Source organism: Lissotriton helveticus, chromosome 3_1 (genome assembly GCF_964261635.1).
Source record: "Lissotriton helveticus chromosome 3_1, aLisHel1.1, whole genome shotgun sequence".
Taxonomy (NCBI): Eukaryota; Metazoa; Chordata; class Amphibia; order Caudata; family Salamandridae; genus Lissotriton; species Lissotriton helveticus.
This window is the reverse complement of record NC_136061.1, coordinates 551,642,732-551,663,364: the sequence shown is the minus strand read 5'-3', so window position 1 is coordinate 551,663,364 and position 20,633 is coordinate 551,642,732. Positions and strand designations below refer to the sequence as shown.

The 20,633-nt window shown below is 45.3% G+C and overlaps 1 long non-coding RNA gene across 1 annotated transcript in view; it reads left to right on the top strand.

The window, feature by feature from the left end:
* Positions 1 to 18,999, top strand: part of LOC144822677 (uncharacterized) — a 281,123-nt gene extending 262,124 nt beyond the window's left edge. Inside the window, exon 6 of the long non-coding RNA XR_013608676.1 lies at positions 18,215 to 18,999. This is a non-coding gene — a long non-coding RNA (uncharacterized LOC144822677). The remainder of the gene's footprint in view (positions 1 to 18,214) is intronic.
* The last annotated feature ends 1,634 nt before the right edge of the window (positions 19,000 to 20,633 follow it).

Below are 20,633 nucleotides of genomic sequence, written 5' to 3'. Positions count from 1 at the left end.
ATCCTTGTGGTACGCCTAGCGATACAGGTCTTGGCGAGGACATCAAGTTGTTGCTCTTGAATTTCTGCGTCCTGTTATACAGAAAGGACGTGAACCACTTGAGCACAGTTCCAGATAGACCCATTCTTGTGTTTAATAGTTCGAGCAAGTTCTCATGTTTGACAGTGTCAAATGCAGAGGAGAGATCAAGGAGGATGAGGAGGCAGGTATCGTTATGATCTAGGATTTGAAGGGCGTCGTCAATTATGTGAGTCATAGCAGTTTCAGTTCTGTGATTTGCTCGGAAGCCTGATTGATGAGAGTTGAGGAGATCAAACTGATTAATGTGTCGAGTCAATTGTATTTGTGCACATTTTTCCAACAATTTGGCAAGAGTCGGAATATTGGTAATGGGACGGTAGTTGTTTAGGTCAGAGGGGTCAGCTGTAGGTTTCTTTAGCAAAGGTGTGACTTGTCCAACTTTGAGGGAGTCGGCAATGGTCCCTTGTAGAAGTGAGCTGTTAATGATTTTAGTCCAGAGTGGAAGGAGCGACGGTGTAAGGACTTTGACAGCGTTAGCAGGAAGGGGGTCCGTGAGGTGATTAGATGGTTTCAGAGTGCTTAGCAGTCTGCCAATTTCTTCTTCCGTGTAGGTGACAAAGGATGACCAAGTGGCATTGTTTTTTGGTTTAGTGGGTGCTATGCAGTGGGGTTCGGAATAGAGGCTTGCGTCAATAAGGAGATCATTCTTTATGTTGTCCGTTTTTTGGATAAAGAAAGAGGCGAAGTCTTCGCAGGAGGGAGCTTCGCAAATAGTGCTGAGCGGTTGGGGTTGTTCTTTGGATTGTGTTCTGATAAGCTCAAACAGCTTTCTCTGACGATTTTTGGCTTGGTCGAGCTGACGGCTGAAGAAGTCTGATTTTGAGCGTTTTATTTTCCTGAAGTAGGCATTTCTCTTTTTCTTCAGGGTTTTTAGGTTCAGTGCAGAGGGAGCTGATCTCCAGGTGCGCTCTGCCATTCGCATGGCACGTCTGTCGTCATTGAGACTCCCGTCGTACCAGGGATTGGAAATTTTTGCGGAGGCTTTTTTTAGCTGCAAGGGTGCGACTTCGTTAAATATTGAGGTCATAGTGTTGAGATAGTGATCAGTCAAGGATTGGACGTCCTTAACGCCCGTAGGAGGAAGTAGTAAGTTGCAGCTGTTGGGGGGTAGAGAGTTTGAGTTTAGTTTTTTCATGTCTCTTTTCCAGACTTTGGGCCTGGAGGGTTGAACAGGGTTAAATTTAACTTTTTCATTGATGAAGAATGTGATAATATGATGGTCTGACCAGTCACAGGGTTGGATAGATTCGAGTTGGGTAGAGGCCTCTTTGGAGATGATAAGGTCGAGGATAGAGCCTTTCTCGTGTGTCGGACTGTTGCAAATTTGAGTGAGGTCAAGGGCGTTAAGGAAATTCTTCAGACCTTTTACCACCGCATCATTACGATCATTCCAGTGGAGGTTGAAGTCACCCAGGTATATTTGTGTGAGTTGTCGCCCGGAGTTGGTTGAGATCATGTCCATGATTTGTTGGGAGAAGATAAGGTTGTCGCCGGGTGGGTGGTAAATGCCATGAAGAGTGCATATCGGTTTGCCCTCATTGATAATATCGAGGCAGATGTATTCACAGGAGGTTGGGGAGGGTAGGGAAGGGGAGTTTACTTTTAAGACAGAGAGGTTGCTCCTGTATATACATGCGATTCCGCCACCTTTTTTATTGCCAGACCTGTCAAGTCTAGTGATGTTGTAGTTGGGGGGAACCAGAATGTCCATTATAGGTGTAGAAGATTCTGTTAGCCACGTTTCAGTCATGATGATTAAGTCAAGATCCAGTTTTAGGATGAGGTCAGCGATAGCGGAGGAGTGTCTAGCGGCTGATCTGCAGTTGAGGAGAGTGCATTTGAGTCGTGGTGTGTCGAGGGTGGGAGGGGGTTCTAGAGCGAGGGGGACTTTACTCAGGTTGCTATGGTTAGCGATTCTGTTATTCAGTGTGGGGGGTCTAAGGGGATTGGAGTGAATCGTAGGAATGGCGATGAGAGTGTCGGGTGTGTTGTTATGGGGAGCTGAGTCGTAGGAGTGGAGGAGGGTGATTGTGTCGAGGTCCGAGAGAGGGTTGCAGGAGCGATGGGGGCGGTTTTCACGGTTGTGAACAGGGATTGAGGTCCAGTGCGGTTGGAGTCGAGTGCGAGAGTTCGCCGCCCGGGTGGAGGACCAATTGGGAGGGGTGGTGATTGTGGAGGCGCGTGAGGGGTGTCTGGGGTGTGTGCTGAGTAATTGTTTGATGATGTGAATGTCTTGCTTGATCTGGTGGAGGGTGTTGGGTGAGGGGTGACTGGAGTGTGATAGACAGAGTAGTTGTTGTTTGATGATGTGCATGTCTTCTTTGAGCTGGAGGAGGGAGGCTGAGATGCAGTCCAGTGTGGGAGAAGTGTTGGTGGTGGGGATGGGAGGGTCGGGCGTGGATGACCTAGGGGAGAGGTTGGTGGTAGAGTGCAGGGTGGAGGATGAGCGTTTGTTAGTGGTGAAGGGGGTGGATGTTGGGAAGTGAGGGGTGAGACTGGGGGGAAGTGGGATTGTAGATGGTTCTTTTTTGAGGGGGTGGAGTTGAGTTGATGGAGGTGGTGTGTTCTGTGTTATTAGTTAATGGGTGGAAGTGGGGGCTGAGGATGGGGGGGGATAGAGGGTGGGGTTTGCCTTTGTGTGTGTCGGTCTGATGCTGATCTAGGTTAGGCGGGTTGCGGGTGGGAGCTGTGGTATCAGGGGTGTGAGGAATGGGGATGAGGGCTGGTGTGTGGGGGGAAGGGGTGAGGTGGTTGGTGTATGAGGGAGAGAGATCTATGTCTGTGTTTGAGGGGTGTGGGGTAGCTACGGTAGGTGGGTGAATGACTAAGGTGTCGGGAATAAAGGAGAGGTGCATGTCGTTTTGGGTGGGAGCTGTGGTATCGGGGGTGAGAGGAATGGGGATGAGGGCTGGTGTGTGGTGGGAAGGGGTGCGGTGGTTGGTGTAAGAGGGGGAGAGATCTATGTCAGTGCTTGCGGGGTGTGGGGTAGCTACGGTAGGTGGGTGGATGACTAGGGTGCCGGGAGTAAAGGAGAGGTGCATGTCGTTTTGGGGCTGGGTTAGGTTAGAATGTTTGTGGTTTGAGGCTGTGGTGTCAGGGGTGACAGGAATGGGTGTGGTATGAAAGGAGGACAAGGTGAGGTTGGTTGGGGGGGAGGGGGTGCCGCTGGAATGTGTGGGTGAGGGATCTATGTCTGTAATTGAGGTGTGCGAGGAAGCTACATTAGGTGGGTGAATGTCTAGGGTGCCGGGAGCGGAGGGAAGGTGCGTGTCCTTTTGGGGTTGAGCTAGGTTAGAGGGGTTGTGGTTGGGGGCTGAGAATTCAAGGGTGATAGGCCTGAGGGTGCTATGAGTGGGGGTCCGATGATTGGCGAGGTGTTGTTTGAACGTGGGGAACAGGTTGTCTAGTAGTTCCAGGTTCTTGTCTGTGGATTGAATTAGGATAATCCCGTTATTGTAGATAGTGATGGTGGTTCTGCCCGGGAAGAGTTGGGATGATGTGATGGAGAGTTTTAGGCCATGCGCAAAATTCCTGGAGGTGGAGACGGTGAGTAAGGTGAGGAACGCTTTTCTCCATTTGGCTCTGCGTGTGGTGTGGAAGATGATATCAATGTTCATTGAACCATTGACTGGTGAGAAGTAGGTGTCTGCAAAGGGAGTTTCAGGGTGGGACCTCAGGAAGTTGTGTTTAAAGCGTTTAGCGGCTTTTTTAGTGAGTGAGGGTGGGTAGTTTATTCTATATGTGTGCTTGCCGATGGGTTCCATGATGGGAGGACAGTCTAGGTAGGTGTAGGAGGGAGGGTGCACTGTCATAAACAGTTGCATGGGCCAAAAGTGACACTAGTGAGCGGCCCAGTGTATGAGGTAGTAATCAGTGCTTACAGGAATAAGGCTTGGAAAGGGTGCAGGTTGCACAAATGTAGGGAGCACAATAATGCTATACGCAGAGTACAGATGCAGACAATAATAGTGAGATAATCAGAAGTGACACTAGTGAGCTGCCAAGGTATTTGAGGTAGAAATCGGTGTAAACGGGAAGGAACCAGTGTAATGAGTGCAGGTTACATCAAGTGGCAAGTCTGTGTGAAATAATCGTCGGTACATTAAGGGAATAGAAGTGAGATCGATGTAGGTTATAAACAAATGCAGGATAAAGTAGAAGTATAATACTGACAAAATACTGGCATAAAATAACTGTGCAGACCATAAAAATACCTCAATCGAGGGTGACAATAGTGAGTAGTCAAAAATATGTAAGGAACAGGAGTCAGTGGCAGGATACAATTGCACACAAAAATTATATGAAACAACAAGTGGCATTAGTGAGCATCAAAAAATATATATGAGGTAGCATACGGTGTATTACCGGTGACTATAAAGTGGGACGTGCAAGATACAATTAGGAGTATAAAATATAATACCACTGTATAAGGCAATAATATATGGGTAGCAATAGGTGCAGAAAAAGTGAAATGTGCTGGATACAATTAGGAATATATTAGGAATATATTAATAAATACCACTGTAAAAAGGCAGACTATCAAAATCCGATGTGAAAAACACCAAACTGTGTAAATTGTGCAGCCGATAAGAGTAGTCTAAAAGGACTTAGGTCTCTAGGTCATACAAATAGAAATATAATACTGCTGTAAAAGGCAGACATTCGCTAGTGAGAATCGGTTGGAAGGCCACTAGCCTAAGCGATAGCAGTCTTATAGGAGTGTACAGTATACACGTAGAAATATAGTATTAATGAAATATCGAAACAAAATATTCGAATAACAAAATAGACACAGAGCCAAATGAGTCAAAAATTGCGACTAGAGAGCGGCCAAGAAAATAGGAAGTAACAATCGGTGCATTAACTACAAGTAGCCATTAGACTAAGCAGGCCACCTCAATGGATGACTAGTCAAAGATGGCCGCCCGAGTATCCTATACAGAGACAAGCGTCCTTTGTAGTAGTCCTTTGTCTGTTGTGGATGTCTTCTTGAGAGTTTTGTTTCCCTTTCTTCTCTGGGGCCGATCTGGTTAGTCCCTCATCTATGTTCGTTGGTGGGGAGGAGAGAGAACATCTCCAGTGTTGCAGGTAGGAGAGGAGAGCGTCTTATCTCTTTTTTTGGTAACCCTTGCCCCTTTGGTATGTAGCCTCATGGTCGTCTGGTGGGCAGAGGAGGCGATTTATAGCTCTTCTTTATGGCCCCCGCCATTTTAGTTGGTGGAGAGAGCAGGACCGCTTTGTCCGGAGAGATAAGATCTTGCAGGCATAAAATCTTGCATGCAAAGGACCCCTGTAGTAGTCGGTTTTGCACATTCAATATAATTGTTTGCGTGCAAAAACCTTCACGAATCTCGAGTTCATCATGCACATAGGCTACACCACTTTTGCACACAGCAAACCCCTCGCCGAGGACGCCCTTGTCGCCCAGGTCACCTGTGCAGGTCTCTCTCTTTTCTCACTGTCTACATTGGAGGGGGTGACGGGGTGCATCCGGCTGAGGGGTTCGCGAACTAAGTTCTGCGTTGACCCCGAGAGTACCCACGGGTATGGGATCGCTCTCCCTTCTCCGCGCTTTGCCTCCCCTCTACACAATTAGTTCCCCGGTCGCGGCTCCACAATACCACCAGCTGTTCAGAGGGGGGGACGAAGGGCTTATTTTGTGGAATGGGGGCGGACACAGAGCTCACCTTCCTCCAATGTCGCCGCGTTGTGCAGATTCAGCCCGGGGCAAGATTCAGGCGCCGCGCAGGACAGCCGGCACCCTGCTTGAACGGGGCACCAGCGCTGCTTGCGGCGGTGATTGTATTTGAACAAGCGGTAGCTGCAGGCAGGCAGGAGCAGAAGTCAGGCGACCAGCCCGCAGGACAGCAAGGCTCCCGCCGTGTACGGGACACCAGGGGTCTCGGCTGTGCTTGCAGGCAGGAGCATTCCGCAGTGGTATTCCCGCTATATGTTCGGCGCCAGCGATGGTCCCGGTCCGGATCCAGCTCCACTATGGCTATCAGCGTGGCTGTGCACAGGTCGATCTCAGCGTTGTCGTGTTCTACCTCTGGCCACCGAATAGGCAGGTGGGGATGGCTCGTCTGCTCTTCTCCTGCGAGGCTCCGCGCACCAGTGCATGCAGGCTCCCGGAGCCTCAGCCGCTAAGTCCCGGCAGCGCGTTGGGGGGTCTGCCGTGTCCAGTCGCAGTGGTGATCCATGGGGTAGGAGCCAGTGCAGGCAGGCTCAGTCCAGTATCAGACCGCTTGTGCTCCGGTTCCGTGGAACAGACGGGCGGGCGGGTCCGTTGTCGTGGTCTCGTCCCTTTGCAGTCCCGGCTTAGCTACCAGCGTCTTCTGCCATGGGAACGGCCGGGAGGGGGTGTCTCTCTAAACCCTCCGATTCCACAGATGTTCCTCTGCTGCAGCGATGATCCGTGGGGAAGTGTAGGCTCAGCAGGCTCCCGGATTTTTTCAGCCGCACAGTCCAGCAGCGCGATGTGGGTGCCTGAAGGCGAGTGTTCAGCAGCCGATCTCTGGGCTTTGTAGGTTCAAAACCTCCATCGATCAGGTAAACAGGCAGTCCGGGGCAATCCAGTTACTTTTGTAATATTCCAGTTACTTTTATTGTTTTTTCCAGTTACTTTTCGTGAGGGCTGATGGGTGCTGACAGGGATAAAGCCCTAAATGGGATCCCGAGCACTGGGAGCTCTTAACGGGAGCTCCTACCAGGCGGCCATCTTCCTGTATATGGTTGACTCAGGCTGTTGCATGTTCCCTGGATTACAGACCTATATAATGCAGAATAAAATACTCAGATAGGGGTTGGAGTGTGGGCAGTTAGAGTCATCTTGTTTAATGTGAATGATGTAGCATTGTACATGTTTTGCAATGGTCCTCTAAACTTGTCGGACTACCAGAAATTGAGTGCACTGTTTCGGCTGCAAACCAGCTGGATGAAGGTAGACACGCTGCTTCTCACAGAGAATCTAGACAGGGGTCACTTTTGTTCATTACCGCAGAGAATTCAATATCTGCATTAAATGTAAGAAGTGAAATGAAAGAGTTATCCCAGCCCAATATGGATCTGCTGAAGTCAAACTAGACGGAGTCTGGAGAGGAGGGCAGCCTGTCACAAAACTAGGAGTCGTGCATCACGATCCCCAGATTAATTTGCGTATTCTAAAATAAACTTGTCAAAATGTGTGGGTCCCTTTTCAGACATATTCTTACCTTTTTCGCTACAGACCATAAGCCATATTACTTTGAGGTCACTTTTAAAGTGTAATTTCATCCCTTTTACTGATGAAAAGAGACACAAACACCGTGGTGTATTCAAGATAACAACAGTTGCATCATGATAGCAGCATCATACTAAGACCTCTCAGCTCTATCAACAAGGAGGCTCATGTGCTACAACAGCCATAAATAGATAGCCTGCCTGATCAGTTCACAGACGGACATCTGAATGGCCCACTATGAACCAATCACATTAGCCAAAAAAGGTTATGAAATACGTACTGTTTGAGCGTAGAATATTCCGCCTACCCACAAATAGCTGCCTTGAAGCTAGCCAGAATGTCCACCCACTTTCTGCCACTTAGTATTAGGTGAAACAAACCCCTTTGCTATATACACACAATCCCACTGTGAAAGTCAAGAAGAGTGTGTAAATATAGAACTGTATAACTGGGTTCTCCACCAGATCTAAGAACACTCATGCTATACCGTTTCTTTCTATAGCGCACACGCGGCTCACTTATGTTAGCTACAAAGCGGTCTGAAGTATGTTTTTGGGGGAGGGGTTTCTGCAGATTTATATAGCGCGAACTCTAAGTATTGGAGCGCTTTACATGAGCACCAGTTACGTTACATAAGGACACATTCATTTTTTATTTTTTTTGGGCGGCACAGAGAGATTAAGAGATTCGCCTAGAATCACAGGTTGGGGAGTTGACCACGAGGATCGAATCTTGGTCTCCCAGCTCCAAAGCCGGCAGTCTAGCCGTGAGACCACATCCTCTCCCTAGATGGTTGCTGTTTTATTCGCGATGAACATGATATGCAAAGTGACTACTACAAACATTTGCACTGTCACGTAAAACAGACATAAAGGATGAAAACATGTTAAGTAAAGGCAGAGTTTGTGCGTTACTAAAGCAACCATAACAGTTTCAATATTATCACTCGGTGATGGTTGAGCACTGTGCTGCTGTCATTTACACACTGGTACTCTGGTGGATTTACAACCGTTAAGCACTAGATTTCTCTCCTGAGTTCGTGTCTGCTTCCAGCACAGTTATTTATCTAATATAAATATAGGTATCAGAGACAGATGGATCCATTAACGAGAGCCTGTCATCTTCACATGGAAATGATGTACACATTTACAAACCTGCAGCTAGAGATAGATCGCAAATTGATAATCATTAAACTACATAAGTATTCAGTAAATGGCCAATGATTTAACTTGACTATTGAATATTTTGCAAAACAGTCACTCAGAGAGCAATCCTAAAAAAGAACTTTAAACGGTCCACTAGAAGGCACCCGCGAACAAACATTGGCAAAGCCAGTAACTCTGGTTTTGGCTGGCAGCCTTTTCCCTTTGTCAATGATCGTTATTTTTTGTCATAGGTTTTGCAAAACTTTAATGTTGAAGAAACTGCAGAGTCCTCAACGATCTAAAAATTAAACATTGACTAACACATATATATATATATTTTGTCTCACAAAGCACATACTAACGTAGTAGTCTTTGGTTCTGACTGGACTATTTTCGTTGGGACGTGTTCCTAGTGAAAGGGCAAAATGCCATCCGTCACAATGAAGTTATCCAATGGCTGAACTGGACTGACCCATTGATCCATGCTGTGTAGAGGGTGGAAGGGTTGGAGAGAAAGGCAAATTACATAATAATAGACCAAAAGACGAGGAGGCGGTCTGAAAGCCCCAATAAATATAGTATACATGTATTAAACCAGTGGAAAGGCAACTTTCAAACAACAAGTACATATTAAATAGTCCCATCCTTGGTTTTCACTTCACGTGTGGTAGATTAATTCCATATTAATGGAAGACACAAAAGGGAGTTCATTGTATATTTCAAAATTCAGAATCGTTTATTGTTCGTTTGATGAATCTTCATAACATACAATACAGCCACAAACCAGCCAACACGTTTAATTTCATTGCATTACATTCAAGGATTTTATATTTGGAAATGTACTTTAAACACACTTTTGTGTCTTCTTTGACTACAGGATCGATTTACAACATACAATGAAAACCAAGGATGGGACTAATTAATACATCCAATTGTTGCTTGAAAGTTGCCTCTCTGCTTGCATAATATTTACTTTGAGCAAAGTGTAGTAGACAATAGCACATGACAACTATTCTACCCAGTGTAGCCACATTGGACTAAACAATAAGCTGTGCTAATGTGCGGTGGGCCATTTCAACTGTCTGTCTTGGATGAGTATATTATACATTGAATTTTCGCAAAATCAAAAAGTCGTGGCAAACGTCGGACCTAAAAAAGACAATTTTACATTCCCATATACATTGTGCAAACTTAATGAAGTTGCTGTCTGCTTAAAATACATTAAACACAACCATTATAGCAACCCAGGGAACTGGCTATGCTTCACTTATAACCTGTAATGAGAAATGTACTTCTAAACTAAATGTATTTATGCAGTGAGTGGCTCTTCTAAGTTTCTAATGAGATAAACATTGCTCCACCATTGCACAGGCCGACTGATGAACCTGCCTTCTTGTTATCGAAAAGTATAAAGCCACTAAAGGCAAGATGCATGTCTGGCCCTCTGACGCAATCATTAGTAACAAGTAGACATGGGGCCACAGAGAAGAAAACGATTTGATAACTTAGTGGAGTCTGCATATCCATTGTATCTCCATCACCCACAACCGTTTGTATCATTCATAATCTGATGACACACATCTCTGCCTACACTCCACCAGCATTATAAGTAAACCTAGCATACTGTTAAGTGGGGAGCCACTTTGTTAATGACCCTACTCCAACAATAGTCACAATCCTTGTCAAGGTAAACCATAAAGTGTCACAAAATTAACGTATACGTAACATTTGGAAACATGGCACAAAGCAGTCAGGGTTAACTTAGATGCAATGTATAAAGTGTTTATGCAGCACTCAATCAGACAAAGTGAAATTACAGCACAAGGAAAATCCCACACCAACTTAAAAAAATTGAGTAAAAGTTAATAAATCATTTGACACCTAAATGACAAAAATACAAATGCTAGTACTGGAGACTTGCAATTTCAAAGTTTAAAGGTAAGTACAGGGCACAAAAAAAACAAAGTGCTATTCGCAACTATCTGGTCGTGCGAGACCAGGTGAAAGTCACAAGTTCAGTGCATCCATGATGCAGAGCAGCCCGAATACAGGGGACAGGTTAGTCCTGCTGAAAAAGTTACCTTCTAAAGTCTAGCACAATGTATTCTGTTTACAGTTGTTCCGCCTGCGAGGAGAATGGAGAGCATTGCAGATGGTAGGCGCTGTAGCCTTAAGAGCTGGCCAGGCATTGCTGTAGTGTGAAAATCCATTTGGGCGTGGGAGACAGTCACTGCTGGAGATTCGGTTAGAGGTCACTATGGGCTGTCAATGCTGTAGCGCAAAGTGCAGATCTTGTGTTGCCGGTCATCGCAGGCTGTCGATCTAGCTCAGTCGGGTACACCGGACCTACAACGTGGCGGGCGGCAACTGGCCCATTGGCAGTCATGAAGAGTCAAATACTTCAGGAGTTTTCCTTTTTGAGTTAGAGGAGTGCCCTCTGATACCAGCCACAGGTCCAGAACCTGGGAAGGCACCTCTTGAGGATCAGGGATTCACTCCTGCAGAGGCCAGCTGGGCTCAGGCAACTCCAGTTGCAGATCCAAAATGCAGGCCCAGGCAGTAGGTCAGCTGATCAGATGCAAGGAGGCCTCTGGAGCTTGTTTTGTCCCTGTATCTCAGAACAAGTCAGTCACCTGACCCTTGGAGTCACTCAGTCTAGGATGAAGGGAGCAAGTCCAGTTTCCTTCTCAGCAAGCAGGGCAGGCCTTAAGCAGCAGAGCATCTTCCATCAGTAGTATCCATAGGTCCAGGAGTGATCTGAAGTGTGGGTCTGAGGGTCCAATTTGTATATGTTATGCATCCATAGAAGTATGAAAAGCGTCTGACATTTCCCCCTACACAGGTGTAGTCATCCTAGCATTGATCACCTCCAGACTCGACTATGCTAACACGCTGTATGCCGGAATTCCATCTATCCACCTCCACCGGCTGCAACTTGTCCAGAATCAGGCAGCTCGCCTCATCTTTCGCCAGCCTAAGTACCAGCATGTCACTCCTCTCCTACGTAGTCTTCACTGGCTTCCCATCACCAAACGCTGTCTCTTTAAGCTTGGCTGTGTCATTTTTAAGGCCTTGTCTGACTCAGCCCCAGCATTCATTACCTCCTGTCTGACACGGTACGTCCCTCATTGAGACCTCCGCTCCGCCACCCTCAATCTCCTGGTCATTCCCAAATCCAGGCGGAAAAAGCATGGTGGCCTTAGTTTCTCCGCCATGGCACCTACCACCTGGAATTCCCTTCCCACTGCACTTCGTCTCTGCCCTACTTACGACCATTTCCGTAAGCTCCTCAAAACTTTTTTATTTCAACAACTACCTGAGTAACTTCCCCACCCTAGCTGCTGTTACGTCAAGAGCGCCATGAAACCGTTGGTGAACGTGCGCGGTATAAATATTTTTAACGTAACGTAACGTAACGTAACAGGTGTCTGGAATTTCCTGCCTCACTGCCCTTGTCCTAGTCTATCTGGGAGGTATAATAAGGTAGTGTGCATTCATATGTGTGTGAGCTGAGGAGCTGAGCCAATGTCTTTGAAGTACAAGTGTGGAAGGTGACAGCTCTGCCCCAATCCTGCTAACACCCAGACCCTCTATTGTGATACTGTCTGGGAGGAGTACAAAGAGGTCAATAGCCAGCTATACCTAGTCATGTGACCCAGGAACAGGCTGCAGGCACCAAATGGTTAGACAAGAAAATGCCAACTTCATGAAAGTAGCATTTTCAGAATTGTGACTTAAAAGCCACCTTTACCTTTAAAGAGGGGGTTTAAAGTATGTTTGGGTGTGACCCTGCAGACATATGTATCTCATACTCCTTCTGCAAGTGTCAAAGGAGAATACCCCGTTGGCATCCCAGACTTATTTGAAAATTGAGACTCCAATATCATGCCACTTCCAGACAGTTCCACCGGCATGTTCTTGACGAAAGTCTCATTCTTTTTAGAAACGCTGACCGATTGAAAACGGCACGAACTCCGAATGGCGGCAGTTACGCCGTTCTAAATTGAAAGGTAAACCTTCCTTTTTACCGCTCGGTGCATTTGAACACCAGGCTACTCAACCTGGTAATATTAGATTATTTTTTGCACATCTCTGTTGTAGGTTGACCGCCACAGCTTTGTAAACCAAATTGATCCAGTAAACCAACAATACTGGCAATAAGAAAATAAGGTACACCGCGTCACTTTGATGTAACATTATGCTAGATATAATGGATTGAGGATTGTATAGTAAAACTATCTCCATTGTTTCCCCTTGTTTTAACAGTCCCCCATGGATACGAATTATACTGCCCTGATGAGAGTCCTGTGATCTGTACAGTGGGACTCGAAACGCGTCGGCATTTTTTCATTTAAATAGTAACATTCAATGCTATTGAGAGAGACTGATGATATAGTAACATCTTTGTACTCTTATGTTATTCAATGCCCGAAGTGATTTCCACTAGCCGTCATTGTCTCAAAAATGTGCATTTGATTGACTGGCTTACATATATATCCATGTTTTTGTAAATTTCTTCCATGTTTTTGTAAATTGTATTCACAGTAATGTCTCACAATTTCGTTTTGTTTCCATGAGTGTAAATATTCCCTTCATGTAGAAATGTTTTTTGATATGGTTGCACATGAAGTTGATTACGTGCTTTTCACTGCCTAGATCTTAAAACTATTGATCATTCATTTTTGAAAAAAAGTGACAATTAAATGTCAGGGTAAACCAATAAAACTGTGTTTATCCCTCTCCTTTCGCATTCAGTGTGTAAAGTGTTACCAGAGGCTTAGGTACATTCCCCAATTTCTTTAGTACTTCTGGAATCTCAGCAGCTGCACCACCCCTTTCAGGTTTGCTGCTATCCCTATGGCAGTTTTTGGAGTCCATCTTTCTCCCCAAGCCATTTCATTATTAACTTTATTCCATGCATCTATTGACGCTGCAGTGGTTGGAGAGGGTGTTGTGTGCCTAGTTACTCCCCCTGCACTTGTATAGTTCATTCAGGTATCCTTTTGGGCCTAGCACATAGCTGTCTATTTTAAATGGCCGTTCCTCAAGTAGTGTGCATGTCTACTCATTTACACAAAATGATGTGGCCTCAAAGTATTTAAGTATATTTATAACGCTATTCCCATTCATATGATGATTTTTGCAATGTTTTAGTGCTATATGTTGGGTGCGTTCTGCTCATAGTAATTCTCTGGTGGTTTGGATTATTTTCAGAAAAAAGAACTACTGGTGATATATTATTGGGTATATTGTAATATGTATAGCAATTAGGGCGGGTGATCATCTAATGCATTGCTGCTTTATCTAGCAATGTCAAAGCTAGTGCCATCCAATAAGTCTTCATAAAATGTATGCTCGTCCCTGAACAACCGATCCCCAGATATTTAAAGTGTGAGTGCTCTACCTTCAGAGGCATAGGTAGTGAAGCATGTGGCTGCTATTCTCCCAAAGAAAACAGTGAGGAGTTTGCCTCATTTAAAACAATTCCTAAGTATTCTCTACAAAAGTCAAATATCAATTTAAGTCTTTATAAGGAGGGATCTGAATGTGCTATGCACAAAATTACTGCCTCAACGTATAGCGATATATCCTTTCATGGGATAACATTTGAGCAGCCGGTAGCAGTATGCAGCTGCTGGGCATGTGCAGAAAAGAAACGATAATTAGACAAAACATTTAAATCATGTACATTAAAAATATATACTAAAATACATAACAATAATTACAAATATATATTTTAAACAACTGTGGCCCTCATTATGATGTCGTTCGGAATGACCGTCCGATCAACCCAGCCACAGTGAGATTCTGACGCCTAGTCCACAGTGTCTTCCCCGCTCTATTATGATGTATACAGTCCTATTCTCCAACCGCGGAGGTGGACTGCGTCGGTCAAAAAGGCTGTCCATAGGGATTCTGACTCTGCTAATGCATCTATAGTACTGCAGAGCAGATTATACTTCCAATGCCTTGGTGGCTCTATGGCGGTTTGTAGGCCTCAAGCAAGTGTGCCTCTGAGCAACTAACTCTAAGCATCACAACACCAACCATAGTATGCATTGACAAAACAACACAGCGGATGTCAAGACACACCTACCAAACCATGATCCATTGCTACCATACTTCAACAGACCAGGATTGACCGTGTCGCTTTCTTTAGTGTCACAGCAGCCAGCCCTTACACACATTCATGCACTTTCATAGCACCATTCACTGCCTATATTATTTATAATTAGTATCCTGTACACTCCTTTCATTTCACACTCTCACTCACTAAATCCCACACAATGTCATAAAAGAAACAACCACCTTTTTCTGACACTAAGCTATCAGTGCTCGTGGATGAAATCATCAGAGTTGAGCCACAGTTATTCAGAACCTGAGTCCAACAAGCCTCTGTCACCCAGAAGAATCAGATGTGGGACAGGATAGTCAAGAAAATGAACGCTGTAGCCAGCACCCTGCACAACAAAGGACAATATCAGCAAGAAGTGGCATGACGTCAAGAACCGGGTCAAGGACAGTGGCGGCTCCTTGAGAGAGTGCTGCGGGGCGGTGGGGTGAGGGAGGGGCAGGGTGAGGAGTAGTAAACTCCGGCATACAGCCGAATGGAGTTAAGTAAGTAAATAAATAAATAAAACTAATTATATTGCGCTCGCTGCATCGCCATTTGGCTTTGCAGCACGTGCAATGTAATTTGTTTTAGTTATTTATTTATTTACTTAACTCCGTTTGGACGTATGTAGGAGTTTACTACCCTGCCCCGCCCCACCCCACCACCTTGTAGCTCTCCCTCGAGGAGCCGCCACTGGTCAAGGCCTTGGCAGTACAGAAAACTGGTGGTGTCCCTCCTGTGCCACCATTACAACTCACTGCCTGGGAGGAGACAGTGCATGCCATTGTGCTGCCAGAAAGTTTGCTTGGAATACCTGAGGGAATGGAGTCTGGTAGTTTACACCTCAACATTTGCCTTAAGTTATCCATTTCACCTTAGCACACATTACAGTAATAACTAACGTCTTGTAAATCTATTTGTAAGAAAAGCAGTAGCCAAAGTATATGATATGTGTAAGTAATGCTGACAATCTGTATATCTGCACATAAGAATAAAAATATCAAAAGCAATGACAATTTCACATGTGTACATGTAGGCTGAAAGTGCATACCCACTAAGTCATCATCCCAGCAACAATAGCATTTGGAAACATCCTAAACTATGGCCAATAAATAGAGTAAGTAGTTATAGGTATGTAATGCTTACCGATTAATCAAGTAATCAGATCTGCCAAATGGAAAGGCCTACACCTACCACCAGCCACTCAAACTCCACCTAATAACAACAGGTACCTGTGTTGTGTCTCCATAACCACTTGTCAGCCATCTCTCATCTGAACATCCACTCAATGGAAGATATTGGTCTGGGGTGGTGGTGGGAGGAGGAGTCTTTGCACTGACCACAATTACCATCAGGCATTGTACTCCAACTCCAAACTACATCCACCTGTGTCAGCCATCTATCTACTGAACTTCCCCTCACTGGTAGGCAGCTATTGGTCGGGGGGGGGGGGAGAGTCTTTGCAATGACCACAACTATAATCAGGCCTTCTAACCCGAGCTCTCAAAAACATGTGATGTCCCTCAATAACCATCTGTCACCCATCTCACTGTGGAGGGTAAGGTCAAACTTACTGACCTGTGTACACACAATGCTATGCTCTGACACATGTCTGCTTACTTAGGCTGAATTAACCATGGCGCCTGAGCAGGAAACAATAAGTCCATTACTGACACCATGCCAAATGTGTACGTCACATCTCATAAATACTGTGGGGTAAGGCTGTTATTTCAATGTGCCAGGTGATACATTGACACTGCACAGCACACAGGAATAACAACAACTAAATATTCTCTATTGAAGTATGTCCTGTGTTCCATTTGGAAATTGAATGTACTAATCCTCAAGTGTCGCCTACAGAGTGTCAGGTTCAAGTCACTGGGATTAGCTATATTCCATTCCATATTGTGAAAATAACCATTTATTTTTTGTAAATATGTTTTTATTGCAGGAATCAAAGATAATCACATCATTGGCACCTGATACGAAGTAAATCAACATTGGTAGTATTAATCAAAACGCTATACACGGCCATTCAGCCCACAACTCGGAGGTCGGGCGGCGTGTGCCAATTCTATTTGCAGTAATCATTTCCACACTTTCGCTACTTATCACAGGTTGTAACAGGAAATGTCGTCTGCTTTATCAAACACCTTCAACAAGTTCCCCACCCTCCCTTCAGTCAATTCCCCGCCCAGAGGAGTAAAGTGTCAGACATCACATTGTATGACCCCAACGAATGTCGGAATCTACTGACATTCCTCGTCCCCTATCCCCCACCCACTACCCCACTCGTCATCGGTAGATCAACTGTTGTATGTCCTTCAACTGATAAATAGGCCGTGAGACTGCCGTGGTGGCGTCGTGCTAAGCTATTACGTCGCGTCAGTGGGATCTAGACCTTCCCCCTCCGTGCTGTCCGTATCAGTATGAATGTTATGGTCGCGCAGGGCCTGCACTATCGTTTCCCAAGCCTGCGCCGTCTCTAGCGCCCGGTCATCCTGTCTTCGCTTCGCCTGCTGGAAACGCAGCGTGCTTTCACTCCCCGCCCATTTAAGCAGCTCATTGCGCCATTTAGTGTCCGACGGACCAGCCCGCGCCTTCCAGTGTCTGGTAATCTCTCGTTTTAGCTAACAGTAATCCCAAATCGATGAATTTACTAGTGATTTTAGTTTTAGGGGTGTGCGGGAACCAGTGTAAAATCCCCACAGCTGCGTCCATCTGTAATACTCTACCAGTCGCCGCGGTCAGCGTGTCTCCTACGATCGACCAATAGGAGGTCAGCACAGAGCAGGACCACAACATGTGTAATAGGTCCGCCTCGGGTGCCCCACACCTAGGGCAGGCCGCCGTCTCCAGACCAAAGTACTGCTGCAGCTTCACCGGAGTCAGATAGGCTCTATGCAACACAAAGAAGTGGACCAACTGGAAGCGTGCGTTCCTCGTCCCCTTCCAGGCTCTCTGTAGTAGCTGGGACCACGTGGTCTCTGGAATTTCCCTGCCTATGTCCGTCTCCCATCTGGTTTTGAGGATCGCCAAGGGGGTCAATCTCCCCTCCACCATTCTGGAGTATAGGCATGACACTGCCTTCACCGTCCCCGCAGACATCATGACATATTGGCATGTCGTTGACAGCTGCGGCTCCTCGTGGCCAGTCCTCCAGTGAGCCTGAATCGCTCTCGTGATTGCTGCGTGGATCAGAAAATCGCCTCTAGGGATGTCGTAGCGGTCCAAAAGGGCCCGGAAGGGCAGCAGCCCCCGATCCTCGTAAAGGTCGCCTAGCGTCTGTATCCCCATGTCTTCCCAAACACTGAGACGAGACCAGTCTCCACCGTGGGGCAATGCAGTGAGCATTCCCAGCGGGATCTCCGGGGCATAAGGACGCGATCCGCCTAGTCTGCGATGCACTCGGTTCCAGCAGGAACGTATGGTGCGGTAATTGTGAAAATAACCATAGCAGCACATATAAGGAGCAGGCCCATACTACTTAGTGTGAAAGTGAGGCAATATTGTCATCTAATGAATACTAACATAATTGGGATAGGTGCTAATTTTCCCATCTAAATATGTGTTCTTATCCAGGCAATCAATTGTGTTTTTGTTGAGGTACATAGTAGACCTACATAATTAACTGTGTAATCTCTGTGCCAACAGGGTGCTCTGGTAACACACCAAGGCAGAATGAGGAAAACACCCAGCCTCAGACTCCAACTCGGAATGAGCCCTCCAGCAAAGATGACTCTCCTGCAAACTTGGAAGTAGAGGAGGAACCTGGCCCATCAGGTTTGGCTGGGCAGACGAAACCAGTGAGTCCAGCTGGGTCCACTGCAACATCTCCCATCACAGCTTTTAAGTCGCAGCTGACCCCTACCGCAACAGCGACACAATCAAGCACGGGCCACAACAGCTCCAGTGCACCACTGTCCTCTTCAGAGTTGAGGATTTAAAAGCCACTCATTATAAACAACTGCAGGTGTCCCTAGACTACCAAGTGGAAATACATAATGAGCAAATGGATGAGGTCATTGGGGTGCTGAGGAACATTAGTACCACACTCCGTCAGGCATTTGCACAAACAACTGCCCGTCCCTGTGGTACAACTACATCTGTCTCTTCAACATCTGAAGCAGCCACAGGGAGATACGGCGTGTTGGGTGGAGAATCCTCAGAAACCCTGAAGCCTGCAGTTGTGGATCCCCACACCCGAGGTGCAGTGGGACGTCCAAGAAAACATCCAGGAGGGTCGGATGACAATACACACACCACTGCCTGTAAGAAACGGTGCCCCTGATTTCCTCGTTTGTGTGCTAACTCTTCACATTGTTGACTATTCATCCACAAAGTTCCACCTCTGATGGGATGAGTGTGTTGGACTTTGGACTCCAGTCAATGTGGCTTTGATCTCAATGAATTCCTCTACCAACACTGAAAACCACTCCATTGTGGTTTTTTTCTTTGTTTCATAATGTGTAATTTCTCCTGCTCACCATGTCAAATGCAATAAATGTACTTAACACAACAATACTAGGTCATGTATTATCATTTACATCTAGCAATATATGTTTTAATTACCATGCGATCCCGCTGATGAAAGTGTAAACTACTTAGGTCAACATGTACATGTTAATTGTAACTGAAGTGCAACAAAGTTACTCAACCATGCCACCATAAGATAGACATACAGATGTTCTTATCTGACAAACTTTATTCTATAGTGTCTAACAACAGATTGTCATGTGTGCAATCAGCAAAAGTAGTTATCCCACTCAACTTTCTGTGCCAGTGACCACATTTGTCATGTGCATATTTGTTGTTAACAATGTAGGAAGAGACACATCCGACAATGCCAAATGATATAAGTAACAGCACATTTGTTCACTTAACCATCTGGAGCCAGAACCAATACATCACAAAAGGTATCCAACATTACTAGACAAAAGAAAACTAAACAGGGCAGTACTACTGATCTGTAAGCAGAGGTCCTTTCCAAACGATTCTTGCTACATCTGGTGGGATGTCACAATCATATGTCAGTGGTGTGGCACTAGCACTGCGTCACACAATGATGAGACACATCTGCTGCTACATCCAGATCTCACACATGGAGTATATAGCTAATGTGAAAGAGAACTTGCATGGTCTGTCGCCACAACCTCATTGTTTTGGAGCAAGAATAATAAATGTACTATTCCCACTCCATTATGTGCAACAGTAGGGAAAGCATTGGACAGCAAAGGCGTGAAATTTACTATTCCCACTCCAGTGTGTGCAACAGAAGGGAAAGCATAGGGCTCAGGAGGAATAACATATACTGTTCCTACTCCAGTGTGTGCAACAGTAGGGGAAGCGTTGGACTTAGGAGGGGTTACGTTTACTATTCCCACTCCACTGTGTGCAACAGTAGAGAAAGTGTTGGACTCAGGAGGGGCAAACTTTACTATTACCATCTACATTCACTGGTGCAGTACATAGAGAGTACCTCACTTCAAACAAATGGAATATTTCAACAACAACTTTAATTAAATACCCCAAAATATACAATACTATGGGGTTCATTACGATTGCAGGAGGACTGCCACCGTCAGCCCATCGGTGGTGGTCCGCCCCCCATTTCTGAGGGCCGATCAGACTGCCACATTAGGATAGTGGTCAGAAAATCCGACCACGGTCCAAACAGTCGGATAGAATGTAAAATAAATAAATTACATAATTTGAATCTTTATCAATTAAAAAATGATTAATTAAAAATGATTAATTTAAATTAATTTAGTTCCCACCCTGTACCCCTACGAGGCCCACAACCTGCACTAAAAATGTTACTTAAAAAGTACATTAATTACTCAATGTGATAATTATCAATTAAAACATGAATAATAATTAAAAATTAATTATTAATTAATTACAATTTATTACTTCCCACCCTATACACCTACAAAACCCACAACCCACTATGACACAAAAATTATAATAAACAATTACACTAAATTAAAAAACAACTAAAACACTAAAAACATTAACAATAATTATACAAACAATCTATAACATATACAAATAACATACTAAAATGCACAAA